This window comes from Macaca thibetana, chromosome X (assembly GCF_024542745.1).
Source record: "Macaca thibetana thibetana isolate TM-01 chromosome X, ASM2454274v1, whole genome shotgun sequence".
Classification (NCBI taxonomy): domain Eukaryota; kingdom Metazoa; phylum Chordata; class Mammalia; order Primates; family Cercopithecidae; genus Macaca; species Macaca thibetana.
The window spans coordinates 76,987,477-77,003,432 of NC_065598.1; the positions used below are offsets into that span (position 1 = coordinate 76,987,477).

General features: G+C 38.8%; 2 protein-coding genes across 4 annotated transcripts in view; one reads left to right on the forward strand and one right to left on the reverse strand.

Moving 5' to 3' along the window:
* Window positions 1-15,956, forward strand: part of SH3BGRL (SH3 domain binding glutamate rich protein like) — a 523,004-nt gene that overhangs the window by 231,712 nt on the left and 275,336 nt on the right. The gene's annotated exons all lie outside the window — the stretch shown is intronic.
* LOC126946313 (40S ribosomal protein S24) overlaps window positions 1-15,956 on the reverse strand; it is a 1,171,839-nt gene that overhangs the window by 189,818 nt on the left and 966,065 nt on the right. The window contains exon 1 of one of the 3 annotated variants that reach the window (XM_050776449.1): window positions 2,948-2,960. The exons of the other annotated variants lie outside the window; for them this stretch is intronic. The gene's annotated coding sequence lies outside the window, so the exon portion shown is untranslated. Of the gene's footprint in view, window positions 1-2,947; window positions 2,961-15,956 lie in introns of those variants that run through there. 3 annotated transcript variants of the gene reach the window in all.

Genomic DNA, 15,956 nt, shown 5'->3' on the forward strand with positions numbered 1-15,956 from the left:
TGTTACATATGTATACTTGTGCCATGTTGGTGTGCTGCACCCATCAACTCGTCAGAACCCATCAACTCGTCAGCACCCATCAACTCGTCATTTACATCAGGTATAACTCCTAATGCAATCCCTCCCCTCTCCTACCTCCGCATAATAGGCCCCGGTGTGTGATGTTCCCCTTCCTGAGTCCAAGTGATCTCATTGTTCAGTTCCCACCTATGAGTGAGAACATGTGGTGTTTGGTTTTCTGTTCTCGTGATAGTTTGCTGAGAATGGTGGTTTCCAGCTGCATCCATGTCCCTACAAAGGACACAAATTCATCCATTTTTATGGCTGCATAGTATTCCATGGTGTATATGTGCCACATTTTCTTAATCAAATCTGTCACTGATGGACATTTGGGTTGATTCCAAGTCTTTGCTAATGTGAATAGTGCCGCAATGAACATACGTGTGTATGTGTCTTTATAGCAGCATGATTTATAATCCTTTGGGTATATACCCAGTAATGGGATGGCTGGGTCAGATGGCACTTCTAATTCTAGATCCTTGAGGAATCGCCATACTGTTTTCCATAATGGTTGAACTAGTTTACAATCCCACCAACAGTGTAAAAGTGTTCCTATTTCTCCACGTCCTCTCCAGCACCTGTTGTTTCCTGACTTTTCTGCCATTCTAACTGGTGTGAGATGGTATCTCATTGTGGTTTTGATTTGCCTTTCTCTGATGGCCAGTGATGACGAGCATTTTTTCATGTGTCTGTTGGCTGTATAAATGTCTTCTTTTGAGAAATGTCTGTTCACATCCCTTACCCACTTTTTGATGGGGTTGTTTGTTTTTTTTCTTGTAAATTTGTTTGAGTTCTTTGTAAGTTCTGGATATTAGCCCTTTGTCAGATGAGTAGATTGCAAAAATTTTCTCCCATTCTGTAGGTTGCCTGTTGACTCTGATGGTAGTTTCTTTTGCTGTGCAGAAACTCTTTAGTTTAATTAGATCCCATTTCTCAATTTTGGCTTTTGTTGCTGTTGCTTTTGGTGTTTTAGACATGAAGTCCTTGCCATGCCTATGTCCTGAATGGTATTACCTAGCTTTTCTTCTAGGGTTTTTATGGTATTAGGTCTAACATTTAAGTCTCTAATCCATCTTGAATTAATTTTCATATAAGGAGTAAGGAAAGGATCCAGTTTCAGCTTTCTACTTATGGCTAGCCAATTTTCCCAGCACCATTTATTAAATAGGGAATCCTTTCCCCATTTCTTGTTTCTCTCAGGTTTGTCAAAGATCAAATGGCTGTAGATGTGTGGTATTATTTCTGTGGGCTCTGTTCTATTCCATTGGTCTATATCTCTGTTTTGGTACCAGTACCATGCTGTTTTGGTTACTGTAGCCTTGTAGTATAGTTTGAAGTCAGGTAGCATGATGCCTCCAGCTTTGTTCTTTTGTCTTAGGATTGTCTTGGCAATGCGGGCTCTTTTTGGTTCCATATGAACTTTAAAGCAGTTTTTTCCAATTCTGTGAAGAAAGTCATTGGTAGCTTGATAGGGATGGCATTGAATCTATAAATTACCTTGGGCAGTATGGCCATTTTCATGATATTGATTCTTCCTATCCATGAGCATGGCATGTTCTTCCATTTGTTTGTGTCCTCTTGTATTTCACTGAGCAGTGGTTTGTAGTTCTCCTTGAAGAGGTCCTTTACATCCCTTGTAAGTTGGATTCCTAGGTATTTTATTCTCTTTGAAGCAATTGTGAATGGGAGTTCATTCATGATTTGGCTCTCTGTCTGTTACTGGTGTATAAGAATGTTTGTGATTTTTGCACATTAATTTTGTATCCTGAGACTTTGCTGAAGTTGCTTATCAGCGTAAGGAGATTTTGGGCTGAGATGCTGGGGTTTTCTAAATATACAATCATGTCATCTGCAAACAGGGACAATTTAACTTCTTCTTTTCCTAACTGAATACCCTTTATTTCCTTCTCTTGCCTGATTGCCCTAGCCAGAACTTCCAACACTATGTTGAATAGCAGTGGTGAGAGAGGGCATCCCTGTCTTTTTCAAGATTTTTAGTTTCTTTGCGCTGGGTATGTAGTTCCTCCTTAGCTCTTAGAAGTTTGATCAACTAAAGCCTTCTTCTCTCAACTCGTCAAAGTCATTCTCCGTCCAGCTTTGTTCCATTGCTGGTGATGAGCTGCGTTCCTTTGGAGGGGGCGATGTGTTCTGATTTTTTTGAATTTTTTGAATTTCCAGCTTTTCTGCCTTGCTTTTTCCCCATCTTTGTGGTTTTATCTGCCTTTGGTCTTTGATGATGGTGATGTACTGATGGGGTTTTGGTGTAGGTGTCCTTCCTGTTTGTTAGTTTTCCTTCTAACAGTCAGGACCCTCAGCTGTAGGCCTGTTGGAGATTGCTTGAGGTCCACTCCAGACCCTGTTTGCCTGGGTATCAGCAGCGGAGGCTGCAGAAGATAGAATATTTCTGAACAGCGAGTGTACCTGTCTGATTCTTGCTTTGGAAGCTTCATCTCAGGGGTGTACCCCACCGTGTGAAGTGTGAGGTGTTGGTCTGCCCCTAGTAGGGGATGTCTCCAAGTTAGGCTACTCAGGGGTCAGGGACCCACTTGAGCAGGCAGTCTGTCCGTTCTCTGATCTCAACCTCCATGTTGGGAGATCCACTGCTCTCTTCAAAGCTGTCAGACAGGGTCGTTTGCGTCTGCAGAGGTTTCTGCTGCTTTTTTTGTTTGTTTGTTTAGCTGTGCCCTGTCCCCAGAGGTGGAGTCTACAGAGACAGGCAGGCCTCCTTGAGCTGCTGTGGGCTCCACCCAGTTCGAGCTTCCCAGCGGCTTTGCTTACCTACTTAAGCCTCAACAATGGAGGGCACCCCTCCCCGAGCCTCGCTGCTGCCTTGCCTAGATCGCAGACTGCTGTGCTAGCAATGAGGGAGGCTCCGTGGGCGTGGGACCCCCCCCCCGGCCAGGTGTGGGATATAATCTCCTGTTGTGCTGTTTGCTAAGACCCTTGGTAAAGCGCAGTATTGGGGTGGGAGTTAACCGATTTTCCAGGTTGTATGTCTCAGTTCCCCTGGCTAGGAAAAGGGATTCCCTTCCCCCTTGCGCTTCCCAGGTGAGGTGATACCTTGCCCTGCTTCACCTCTCGCTGGTCGGGCTGCAGCAGCTGACCAGCACCAATTGTCCGGCACTCCCTAGTGAGATGAACCCAGTACCTCAGTTGAAAATGCAGAAATCACCCATCTTCTGTGTCACTCGCGCTGGGAGCTGGAGACTGGAGCTGTTCCTATTCGGCCATCTTGCTCCGCCCCTCAGGTATTTCTTTATAGCAGGGTGAAAATGGATAAATACACCCAGCTACTTAAGAGGCTGAGATGGAAGAATGACTTGAGTCCAGGAGTTTGAGACTACTCTGGGCAGCAGAGTGAGAACCTGTATCTTAAAAAATACAAAAGAATAAAAAATAATAACAAATCTTTGAAAAATAAAAAAGTTTTGGTGCTATACACACACACAAACACACACACACACATTTTCATGGTTTTTGTAATTTCCAGTGGGATGGTAAATCTGATCCCTATTACTCCATTTTGGCTAGCAGCCAAGTTAACCAGTATAGAAACACAATGGATTCTGAATTTGATTTGGTTCTTATATTACTCAGGCTTCTCTAGAGAGACAGAACTAATAGAATAGATGTATATATAAATGGAAGCTTGTTATGGAGTATTGACTCACACAATAACAAGGTAAGGTCCCACCATAGAATGTCTCCAAGCTGAGGAGCTAGGAAGCTAGTTCAAGTCCAAAAGCTGAACAACTTGGAGTCCAATGTTCTAGGACAGGAAGCATTCAACACGGGAGAATGATGTAGGCCAGAAGACAAAACCAGTCTAGTCTTTTCATGTTCTTCTGCCTGCTTTTATTCTGGCCACACGGGCAGCTGATTAGATTGTGCCCACCCGGACTGAGGGTGGATCTGCCTTTCCCAGTCCACTGACTCAAATGTTAATCTCCTTTGGCAACACCCTCACAGACACACCCAGGAACAATACTTTTGCATCCTTCAATCTATTCAAGTTAATACTCAATATCAAACACCACAGTTCCTTCAGTCCCTCATTTGGGCCAGATACTTTGTCTATTAGGTCAGCAGCAACAAATTCACTTACTTTGGCACAAATCTGTTAAGGCAATAGTTTTCCAATGGTGCTATTGTTATTTTTTATAGTCTAAGCTCCATTATTAAGCTGTTGTGTGTCTTGCTTATTTCCGCTGAGAAAATTACCATACAATGTCATCTCTTTTATTTCTCTTTGTTCCAATTCTGGTTTGAAGTCTGTTTAACTTCATTTGATGATGTGTTGTTTCAAGGTTTCATTTTAGTCATTTCTTCTGGGTAGTATAATCTCTTTGTTATTGTTAAATGCGTTTTTTCTTCTACTCATTAGAAAAAGGTTTTCTGGGTGGGTGCGGTGGCTCGTTGCTATAATCCTAGCACTTTGGGAGGACAAAGAGGGCAGATCACTTGAGGTCAGGAGTTGAAGACCAGCCTGGCCAACATGTTGAAACCCTGTCTCTATGAAAAATACAAAAATTAGCCAGGCACAGTGGCACAATCCTGTAATCCCAGCTACTCGAGAGGCTGAGGCAGGAGAATCACTTGAACTTGGGAGGTGGAGGTTGCAATGATTTGAGATTATGCCACTGCACTACAGCCTAGGCAACAGAGTGAATCAGACTCCATCTCAAATTAAAAAAAAAAAATAAAAAAAGAAGATGGCTGAATAGGAACAGCTCCGGTCTGCAGCTGCCAGCGAGATTGACGCAGAAGGTGAGTGACTTCTGCGTTTCCAACCAAGGTACCCGGTTCATCTCATTGGGACTGGTTGGAGAGTGGTTGCAGCCCAAGGAGGGCCAGCTAAAGCAGGGTGGGGCATAGCCACACCCAAGAAGTGCAAAGGGTCAGGGAACTCCCACTCCTAGCCAAGGGAAGCCATTAGGGACTGTACCATGCACCCTGGCACAGATACTGTGCTTTTCTCACGGTTTTTGTAATTCGCAGACCAGGAGATTCCCTCCGGTGTCTATACCAGCAGGACCCTGGGTTTCAAGCACAAAACTGGGAGGCTACTTGGGCAGACACTGAGCTAGCCGCGTGCTTTTTTTTTTTTTTTTTTTTTTTTTTCATACCCCATTGGTGCCTGGAACGCCAGCAAGACAGAACCGTTCACTCCCCTGGAAAGGGGGCTGAAGCAAGGGAGCCAAGTGGTCTGGCTCAGTGGGTTCCACCTCCACGGAGCCCAGCAAGCTAAGATCCACTGGCTTAAATTTCTCGCCCAGCACAGCAGTCTGAGCTCCACCTGGGATGCTTGAGCTTGATGGGGGGCGGGGAGTTCAACATTGCTGTTTGTTGCAGCAATATTTACAATAGCCAAGACTTGGAACCAACCCAAAAACCCACCAATGATAGACTGATTAAAGAAAACGTGACACATATACACCATGGAATACTATGCAGCCATAAAGAAGAATGAGTTTATGTCCTTTGCAGGGACATGGATGAAGTTGGAAACCACCATCCTCAGCAAACTAACACGGGAACAGAAAACCAAACACCACATGCTCTCCCTCATAAGTGGGAGTTGAACAATGAGAACACATGGACACAGGGACAGGAACATCAAACACTGGGTCCTGTCAGGGAATGGGGTGCAAGAGGAGATATATCATTAGGACAAACACCTAATTCATGCAGATCTTAAAACCTAGATGATGGGTTGATGCATGCGGCAAACCACCATGGCACGTGTATACCTATGTAACAAACCTGCACATCCTGCACATGTATCCCATGTATCTCAGAACTTAAAATAAAATAAGAAAAACAATCAAATGTCACAGAAATATTTCCTAATCAATATACAGTAAAATTAACATTCATTTCATTTTCAGTTATACAAATTTTAACATATTGGTTTATGTAGCCACCACTATAATCAGATTACATAATATTTTCTTCACCCATTTAATGCCCTCTCGCTATTCCTGTATACTGATGCTTCTCATTGCTAACTCCTTGAAACCCGCAATCAGTCTCTATCACTATTTTTCTATATTTCTGATTATCTTGTATAAATTGAATCATGCAATATATGACCTTTGAGACTTACTTCTGTAACTTATGAAAATGATATTCATATTTATCCAAGCTGTGTGAATGAGTAGCTTATTTCTTTCTACTGCTGGAAAGTATTTTATTGTATGAATGTACCACTGTATATTTTTTCACACACAGAAAGACATTGGATTGTTTCTATTTCTTAGAAATTATAAATAAAGTTGCTACGAATAATTGTGGATAGGTTTATATATAAATATAAACATAACATATATATAAACATAATTATTATCTTTTAAGGTTAAATCACTAAGAGTAGGATTTCTGGGTCATATGGTAAATGAATGATTAACTATTTAAGAACATGCTAAACCATGCAAAAATAGTGAATTAAAATACTTCAAAACTTTATTTCTGCAAGAAAGCAATAAAAAACTGACAATATATGTCAGAATCAACTGCTTTGGAGCTCTAAAAAATAACTAAAAGTATACAGCCACCAGAAAAATGCTTAAGCAAGAAAAAATAACTAAATTTCAGTAAGAACAACAAGATTTTTGGTGTTTTAACCAAACTCTGGTCCCCTCCTCTACTCCACATTTCAGCAATAGTCTTGGAAATACCCATTTACATTCTCAGTATAGAAGGTAGCAGAATGTATTTCAATTACAAAACATTGTAATTATTTATTTTCTCCAGTATAATGGCTCTCTGGAAGACCAGGCCAAAATGTTTGCCTTTGTTCTTTATAACTTAGAACTCAGTGAAAAGCAGGTAGTCAGGGGGTTTTCACTGAAAATATTTACAGGAAGATATATTAATTACTGCTGACTGAGGTAATAAAAAAAAACTGTTAGGGCAAATGGACTAACCAAAAAGCTTGATGAGAAAGATTTGGGAATTACGTTCCATATAAATTTTAGAATAATTTTTTTTTATAATTTTATGAAAAATGTCATTGGTGGTTTGATAGGAATAATTTTTAATCTTTAAATTGCTTTGAGTACTATGACCATTTTAACAATATTGTCTCTTCCTATACATGAGCATAGAATATTTCCGCCATTTGCTTGTCTTGTTTCTAATTTCTTTCAGTAGTGTTTTGTAATAACCATTGTAGCACTCTTTTACTGCCTTAATTAGCTGTATTCTTAGGTATTTTGTTATTTCTGTGGATATTGTGAATGAAATTATTATTTGTTTGGCTATCAGCTTGAACATTATTCGTGTATAAATGCTACTGAGTTTTCTACATTAATTTTGCATCCTGAAACTTTGCTGAAGTTGTTCAGTAGCCTATGGTCAGAGACTATGATGTTTTCTAGGTGATGAATGACAACATCTGTGAAGAGAGATAGTTTAGCTTCATTTCTTCCTATTTAGAAGCCTTTTATTTCTTTCTTTTGCCTGTTTTCTCTGGCTAGGACTACCAGCACCATGTTAAATAGGAAGGGTGAGAGTGGGTAACCTTATTCTAGTTCTCAAGGGGTATGGTTGGAGCATTTTGCCCTTTCAGTATGATGTTGACAGTCACAGATGGCCCTTATTATTTTGAGGTATATTTCTTCAATACCTAGTTTATTGAGAGTTTTTAACATTAAGGGACGATGAGTTTCGTCAAAAAACTTTCCTGTATTTATTGAGATAATCATGTGTTTTTTGTTTGTAGCTCTGTTTATCTAGTGAACCACATTTATTGATTCAAGTATGTTGAACCAACCTCGCATCTCAGGTATGAAGCCTACTTGATCATGGTGGATCAGCTTTTTGATGTGCTGATGGATTTCATTTGCTAGTATTTTGTTGAAGAATTTTGCATCTATGTTCATTAAGGTATTGGCCTAAAGTTTTCTTTTCTCATTGTGTCTCTGCCAGGTTTTGGTATCAGAATGATGCTGGCCTCATAGAATGAGTAAGGAGGAGTCCCTCCCACTCATTTTTTTGGAATAATTTCAGTAGGATTTGTATCAACTCTTTTTTTATACATCTGGTAGAATCAGCTATAAATATGGCTGGTCCAGAGCATTTTATGGTTAGTAGGTTTCTCATTAGTAATTCAATTTTGGACCTCATTTTTGATGTGCTCAGAGTTTCACTTTTTTCCTTGTTCAATTTTGAGAAATTGTAAGTTTCCAGGAATCTATACATTTCTTTTAGGTTTCCTAGTTTGTGTGCATAGAGGTGATTGTAGTAGTCTTTTAGGGTTGTTTGTATTTCTGTGGGGTCGGTGTTAACATCCACATTGTCATTTCTGATTGTGCTTATTTGGATCTTGTAACTTTTTTATTAGTGTGGTTGTATCTTATCAGTCTCATTTATTCTTTTAAAGAACACACTTTTGGTTTCATTTGTCTTTTGTATGTTTTTTCGTGTCTCTATTTTGTTCAGTTCAACTCTGACTTTGGTTATCTCTCTTATTCTTTTGTCGGTTTGCTCTTGTTTTACATTTTTATAGATGTAATATTAGGCTGCTAATTTGAGATCTTTGTGTTTGATGTCGGTGTTTAGTGTTATCAACATTTTTACCATTGGTTTAGATTTGTCTCAGATATTCTAGTATGTTCTATATGTATTTTCATTACTTTCAAAGAATTTCTTGATTTCTACTTTAATTTCATTATTTACCCAAAAGTCATGCAGCACTAGATTTTTGAATTTCCATGTAATTGCATGGTTTCGAGAGATCTTGGTGTTGGTTTCTATTTTTATTTCACTGTGCTCTGAGAGTGGTTGGTTTAATTTCTGTTTATAAAATTTGTTGAGAATTGATTTATGGCTGAGCATGTGGCCAATTTTAGAGAATGTGCCATTTGCAAATAAGAAGAATTAATATTCTGTTTTTGTTTTTTGTTTTTTGTTTTTTTTTTTGAGACGGAGTCTCACTTTGTCACCCAGGCTGGAGTGCAGTGGCCGGATCTCAGCTCACTGCAAGCTAATATTCTGTTGTTTTTGAGTGGAGTGTTCAGTAGATATCTGATAGGTTCATTTGCTCAAGTGTTGAAGGTAGGTCCAGTATATTTTGGATACTATTCTGCCTGAATGATCTGTCTAATGTTGTGAGTGGGCAACTGAATTATCCCACTATTTTTATGTGGTTATTTAAGTGTCTTTGTAAGTCTCTAGGAACTTGTTTAATAAACTTGGGTGCTCCAGCATTGGGTACATATATATATTTAGGATGGTTAAGTCTACTTGTGGAGTTGAACCCTTTGCTATCATGTAATGCTGTTCTTTGTCTTTTTTGATACTTGTTGGTTTAAAGTCTGTTTTACCTAAAATTAGAATAGCAAACACTGCTCTTTATTTTCTGTTTGCTTGATAGGTCTTTCCGCATCCCTTTACTTTGAGCCTATGTGTATCCTTTCTTGTGAGATGGGTTTCTTGCAGACAGCATAAAATTGGGTCCCCACATCTTTATCTAAGTAGTCACCTTATGTTTTTTAATTGGGGCATTTAGCCCATTTACATTCAGAGTTAAAATTGACATGTGCAGATTTGATCCTGTCATCATATTGTTAGCCTGTTGTTATGCAGACTTAATTGTATCATTGCTTTATAGTGTAAATGGTCTATGTGGTACACTGAGTTTTTGTGGTGGCCTGTAATAGTCTTTTGTTTCTGTGTTTAGCACTCCCTGGTGGTAAGAAATTCCCTTAGCACTTTTTTGTCTGAAACAGATTGTATTTCTTTTTTGCTTCTGACGCTTAGTTTGGCTGGATATAAAATTTTTGGTTGAAATTTGTTTCAAGTATGTAGACCCCTACATACTTTTTATATTTTTATATTTATTATTAATATTAATATTTGTATCTTTATATTTATAAAATATTTTAATAAATATAAAATACTTATAAAATTAATTTTTATTTATTTTTAATTTTTAAATTTTGCTTTAAATTCTGGGATACATGTGCAGAATGTGCAGTTTTGTTATGTAGGTATACATGTTCCATGGTGGTTTGCTACACCCATCAACCTATCACCTAGGTTTTAAGTCCCGCATGCATTAGGTATTTGTCCTAATGATCTCCCTTCCCTTGACCCCCACCCCTTGACAAGCCCTTTCACCAGAAAAATTAAATATACATTATAAAAATAAATAAAACTGATATGATAGAGATTTTTAAAAGGGCTCACTACAAGAATTCTAAAACACAATCAAAAGTATTAACAACAGAATAGGGCAAGCTGAAAAAAGTCTCAGACCTCAAAGACTTCTTTTAAAATTCAACTCGGTCAGACAAAATAAAGAAACAATAATTTTTAAAATAAACAAAGCCCCCCCAAAATATGGAATTATGTAAAGAGACCAAAACTATGACTCACTGGAATCCCTGGAAACGAGGGATTTCATTCAAGGGTGACATTCAAGGGTTCTTGTGTGACCCCCTCTCCTTGACAAGGTATGTGCTGTTTCCCTCCTTGTGTCCATGTGTTCTCATTGTTCAACTCCCACTTATGAGTGAGAACATGCAGTGTTTGGTTTTCTGTTCCTGTATTCATTTGCTGAGAGTGATGGTTTCCAGCTTCATCCATGTCTCTGCAAAGGACATGATCTCATTTTTTTATGGCTGCATAGTATTCCATGACATATGTGTGCCCAATTTTCTTTATCCGTTCTATCACTGATGGGCATTTGGGTTGGTTCCAAGTGTTTTAGTCATGAAGTCTTTTGTATATTTTTATTTTTATATTTTTAGGGATATAAGTCCCCAATCTCTTCTGGCTTGTAGGGTTTCTGCTGAAATGTTCACTGTTAGACTGATGAACTTCCCTTTGTAGATGACTTGCCCCTTCTCTCTAAATGCCTGTATAATAATTATTATTATTTTTGACCTTGGAGAATCTGATGACTGTATGTCTTGGGGATGGACGCCTTGCACAGTATCTCACAGAGTTTCTGTAAATTTCCTGAATTTGAATATCAATCTCTCTAGCAAAGTTTGAAATATTTTTATGGATGATATCCTGAAATAGATTTTAAAAGTTGCTTGCTTACTCGTCCTCATTTCCAGGGATTCCAGTGAGTCATAGTTTTGGTCTCTTTACATAATTCCATATTTTTGGGGGGTTTTGTTTATTTTAAAAATTATTGTTTCTTTATTTTTGTCTGACCGAGTTGAATTTTAAAAGAAGTCTTTGAGGTCTGAGACTTTTTTCAGCTTGCCCTATTCTGTTGTTAATACTTTTGATTGTGTTTTAGAATTCTTGCAGTGAGCCCTTTTAAAAATCTCTATCATATCAGTTTTATTTATTTTTATAATGTATATTTAATCTTTCTGGTGTCTTATAATTTTATTGGATTCCTGAGATTCCTTAGATTATATTTCAACTTTCTTCTGAATCTGAATGATTTTTGCTGCCAGCCAAATTGTGAATTCTTTGTTGGTCATTTCAGTCATTAGTTCAGATTAAGAACCATTGCTGGGGGGCTAATGTGGTTGTTTGGAGGTAAGAAGATACTCTAGCTTTTACAGTTATCAAAGTTTTTGTGCTGGTTCTCATCTGTGTGGTCTGATGTTCCTTCAACTGTTGTGTAATTTGGATATAGACAATTTGTTTTTTTTTTCTGGATGTTTGCAGAGGGTGTAGGCTTTGTTCAGGGTCTTTACTTGTGGCTGAATCTTTGCCCATGGTTTCTTAGTGGAATATATTTATTTATTTTTATTTTTTTTGCGATTTTTTTTTATTATTATTATACTTTAAGTTCTAGGGTACATGTGCATAACGTGCAGGTTTGTTACATATGTATACTTGTGCCATGTTGGTGTGCTACACCCATCAACTCATCATTTACATCAGGTATAAATCCCAATGCAATCCCCCCCTCCCCCCTCCCCATGATAGGCCCCGGTGTGTGATGTTCCCCTTCCCGAGTCCAAGTGATCTCATTGTTCAGTTCCCACCTATGAGTGAGAACATGCGGTGTTTGGTTTTCTGTTCATTTTTGGTGTGGTAGTTTGGGCTGCTATCCTGTATAAGGCCATTAAGTATAATGGTCAATAGATAGACTCTTACTTAGCTGCATTACTCCTCTGTATTTCCTCATGTTTGCATTCATGCTCTGAGAGTGTGGGCTCCTCTCTAGATTGAGTGCTGGTAGACATCTTGCCTTGCCACTCCTGGGCTGTGCACCACAGCCCTGGGGCAAGCTTAGACTTTTTGATTCCACCTCAGTGGGGGCAGCAGGGGTAGGGATCTTGGAAGTGGCAATGGTAGAGTGCCTATCACTTATCTCTTAGAGCTCCACTCCAAAGAAATGCAGTGCCTCTACCAATTGGAACAATCAGCTAAGGATGGGAGGCTGCATTATGGGTTCAAGCTACAGGGTCCTGCCTGGTGAAGAGCAGGTGGTTGGGGCACCACAGGGAAGAGAGAGTTGGCTTCTCTCTTTAAGAAGTTGTGGCATGCTGAATGTGCAAACTATGCATGTGACAAAGGTGTAATACCTTGAAATTATTATCATTTTTAAGCAAATTAACAAGGAAAAAACAAACTTCTTTATTAAAAAGTGGGCAAAGGACATGTCCAGACAGTTTTCCAAAGGATGTATACACGTAGTCAAGAAGTATATGAAGAAATATTTAACATTACTTATCGTTAGAGAAGTACAAGTTAAAACCACAAAGTGGTATCATCTCACACCAGTATAAATAGTTACTATTAAAAAGTCAAACGATAACAGATGCTGGCAACGTGGCAGGGAAAAGGAAATGCTTACATTCTGCTGGTGAGAATGGAAGTTAGTTTAACCCTTGTGCAAAGTAGTTTCTAAAGTTCTAAAAAAACTTGAAACAGAAGTGCTATTTTACCCAGGAATCCCATTATTTGGTATATACCCAAAATAATTTAAATTGTCCTGCCAAAAATACACACGCATGGGTATATTCATGGCAGCACTATTTACAATAACAAAGTTATGGGATCGACCTAAACGCCCACAAAAGATAGACCAGATAAGAAAATATACACCATGGAATACTACATAGCTATTAAAAATGTGATCATGTCATTTGCAGCAAAATGGATGGAGCTGGAGACCATAAGTCTAAGTAAAATAATGCAGAAACAGAAAACCAAGTGCTGCATGTTCTCACTTACAAGTGGGAACTAAATATTTAGTACACATGGACAAAAATAAGGTAACAGGACCTATAGGACCCACTTAAAGTTGGAACGTGGGAGGAAGGCGGGAATTTAAAAACTACCTGATACTATGCTTATTACTTGGGTAACAATATAGTCTGCACTCTAAACCTCTGTGACATTCTATTTACCTATATAACAAACATGCACATGTATCCCTGAACCTAAAATAATTCTCTTTAATGTCAAGAATGTCATCGGTGTTGTTTTAACGGGGACTGCATTGAATCTGTATATTGCTTTGGGTAGTACAGACATTTTAACAATGTTGATTTCTCCAAATCGTGAACATGGAACACCTTTCCATTTTATTTTTGTTTTCTTTTCAGTTTCTTAATCAATGTTTTACACCTTTTATTGTAGAGATCTTTCACTTCTTTTATTAGGTTAATTCCTAGGTATTTTATTTTATTTGTAGCTATTGTAAATGAGATTACTTTCTTGATTTCTTTTTTTCAGATTGTTTTCTATTGGCATATATAAATGCTACTGATTTTTGTATGGTGATTTTTTTATCCTGTAACTGTACTGAATTTGTTTCTCAGTTCTAATATTTTTTTTTTGTGGAGTCTTTTGGTTTTTCCAGATATAAGATTATATCATTTGCAAACAAGAATAATTTGACTTCCATCTTTGGAATGTAAATGTTCTTTATTTCTCTCTTTGTCTGATGATTTCTTGTACTATGTTTAAAAAAGAATAGTAAAAATGAGTGCTCATCTATGATCTTTTCTGGATCTTAGAGAAAATGTTTTCAATTTTTCCCCACTTATTATGATACCAGATATGGGTCTTTCATACATGCCTTTTATTGTATTGAAGTATGTTCCTTCTAGACCCAGTTTTTTGAGGTTTTATTATGAAGGGATGCTGTGTTTTATCAAATACTTTTTCAGCATCAATTGAAATGATCATATGGTTTTTGTCCTTCATTCTGTTTTTATGATACAACATGTTGATTGATTTGCATATGTTGAACCATCCTCCTTGTGTCTCTGGGATACATCCCACCTGTTCATGGTAAATAAAATGATCTTTTTAATGTGTTGCTGTATTTGGTTCAGTAGTATTTTATTGAGAATTTTTGTGTCTATGTTCATCAGGGATATTGGCCTATAGTGGTTTTTTTTATAATTTAAGTTCTGGGGTACACGTGCACAATGTGCAGGTTTGTTACATAGGTATACATGTGCCATGTTGGTTTGATACACTCATCAACTCGTCATTTACATTAGGTATTTCTCCTAATGCTATCCCTCCCCCTAGCCCCTATCCCCCAACAGGCTGTGGTGTGTGATATTCCCCACCCTGTGTCCATGTGTTCTCATTGTTCAACTCCCACTTATGAGTGAGAATATGCAGTGTTTGGTTTTATCTTATGGTGTGTGTTTGCTGAGAATGTTGGCTTCCAACTTCATCCATGTTCCTGCAAAGGACATGAACTCATCCTTTTTATGGCTGCGTAGTATTCCATGGTGTATATGTGCCACATTTTCTTTATCCAGTCTATCATTGATGGGCATTCAAACTTTGCTATTGTGAACAGTGCTGCAGTAAAAATACATGTGCATGTTTCTTTATAGTAGAATGATTTATAATCCTTTGGGTATATACCTAGTAATGGGATTGCTGGGTCAAATGGTACTTCTAGTTCTAGATCCTTGAGGAGTCACCACAGTGTCTTCCACAATTGTTGAACTAATTTACACTCCCACCAGCAGTGTAAAAGCGTTCCTATTTCTCCACATCCTCATCAGCATCTGTTGTTTCCTGACTTTAATGATTGCCATTCTTTTTTTCTTTTTATTATACTTTAAGTTTTAAATGATCACCATTCTAACTGGCATGAGATGGGATCTCATTGTAGTTTTGATTTGCATATCTCTAATGACCAGTGATAATGAACATTTTTTCATAAGTTTGTTAGCTGTGTCCACCATTGCTGAAGCTTGAGTAGGCAGTTTTATGCTCAGAGTGTAAACAAAGCCGCCAGGAAGTTCAAACTGGGTGGAGCCCACCACAGCTCAGCAAGGCCAACTGCCTCTCTAGATTCCACCTCTGTGGGCAGGGCGTCTCTGAAATAAAAGGCCGAAGCCCCAGTCAGGAACTTATAGATAAAACCCCATCTCCCTGGGACAGAGCACCGGAGGGAGGGGCAGCTGTGGGTGCAGCTTCAGTAGACTTAAATGTCCCTGCCTGACAGCTCTGAAGAGAGCAGTGGTTCTCCCAGCACAGCGTTTGAGCTCTGGTAATGGACAGACTGCATCCTCAAGTGGGTCCCTGATCCCCATGCACCCTGACTGGGAGACACCTCCCAGTAGGGGCCGACAGACACCTCATATGGGGAGCTCTGGCTGACATCTGGCAGGTGCCCTCTGGGACGAAGCTTCCAGAGGAAGGATCAGGCAGCAATATTTGCTGTTCTGCAACCTCTGCTGGTGATACCCAGGCAAACAGGGTCTGGAGTGGACCTCCAGCAAACTCCAACAGACCTGCAGCTGAGAGGCCTGACTGTTAGAAGGAAAACTAGCAAACAGAAAAGGATAGCATCAACATCAGCAAAAAGGACATCCACACTAAAACCCCATCTGTAAGTCACCAACATCAAAGACCAAAGATCGATAAAACCACAAAGATGGGGAGAAACCAGTGCAGAAAGGCTGAAAATTCCAAAATCCTGAACGCCTCTTCTCCTC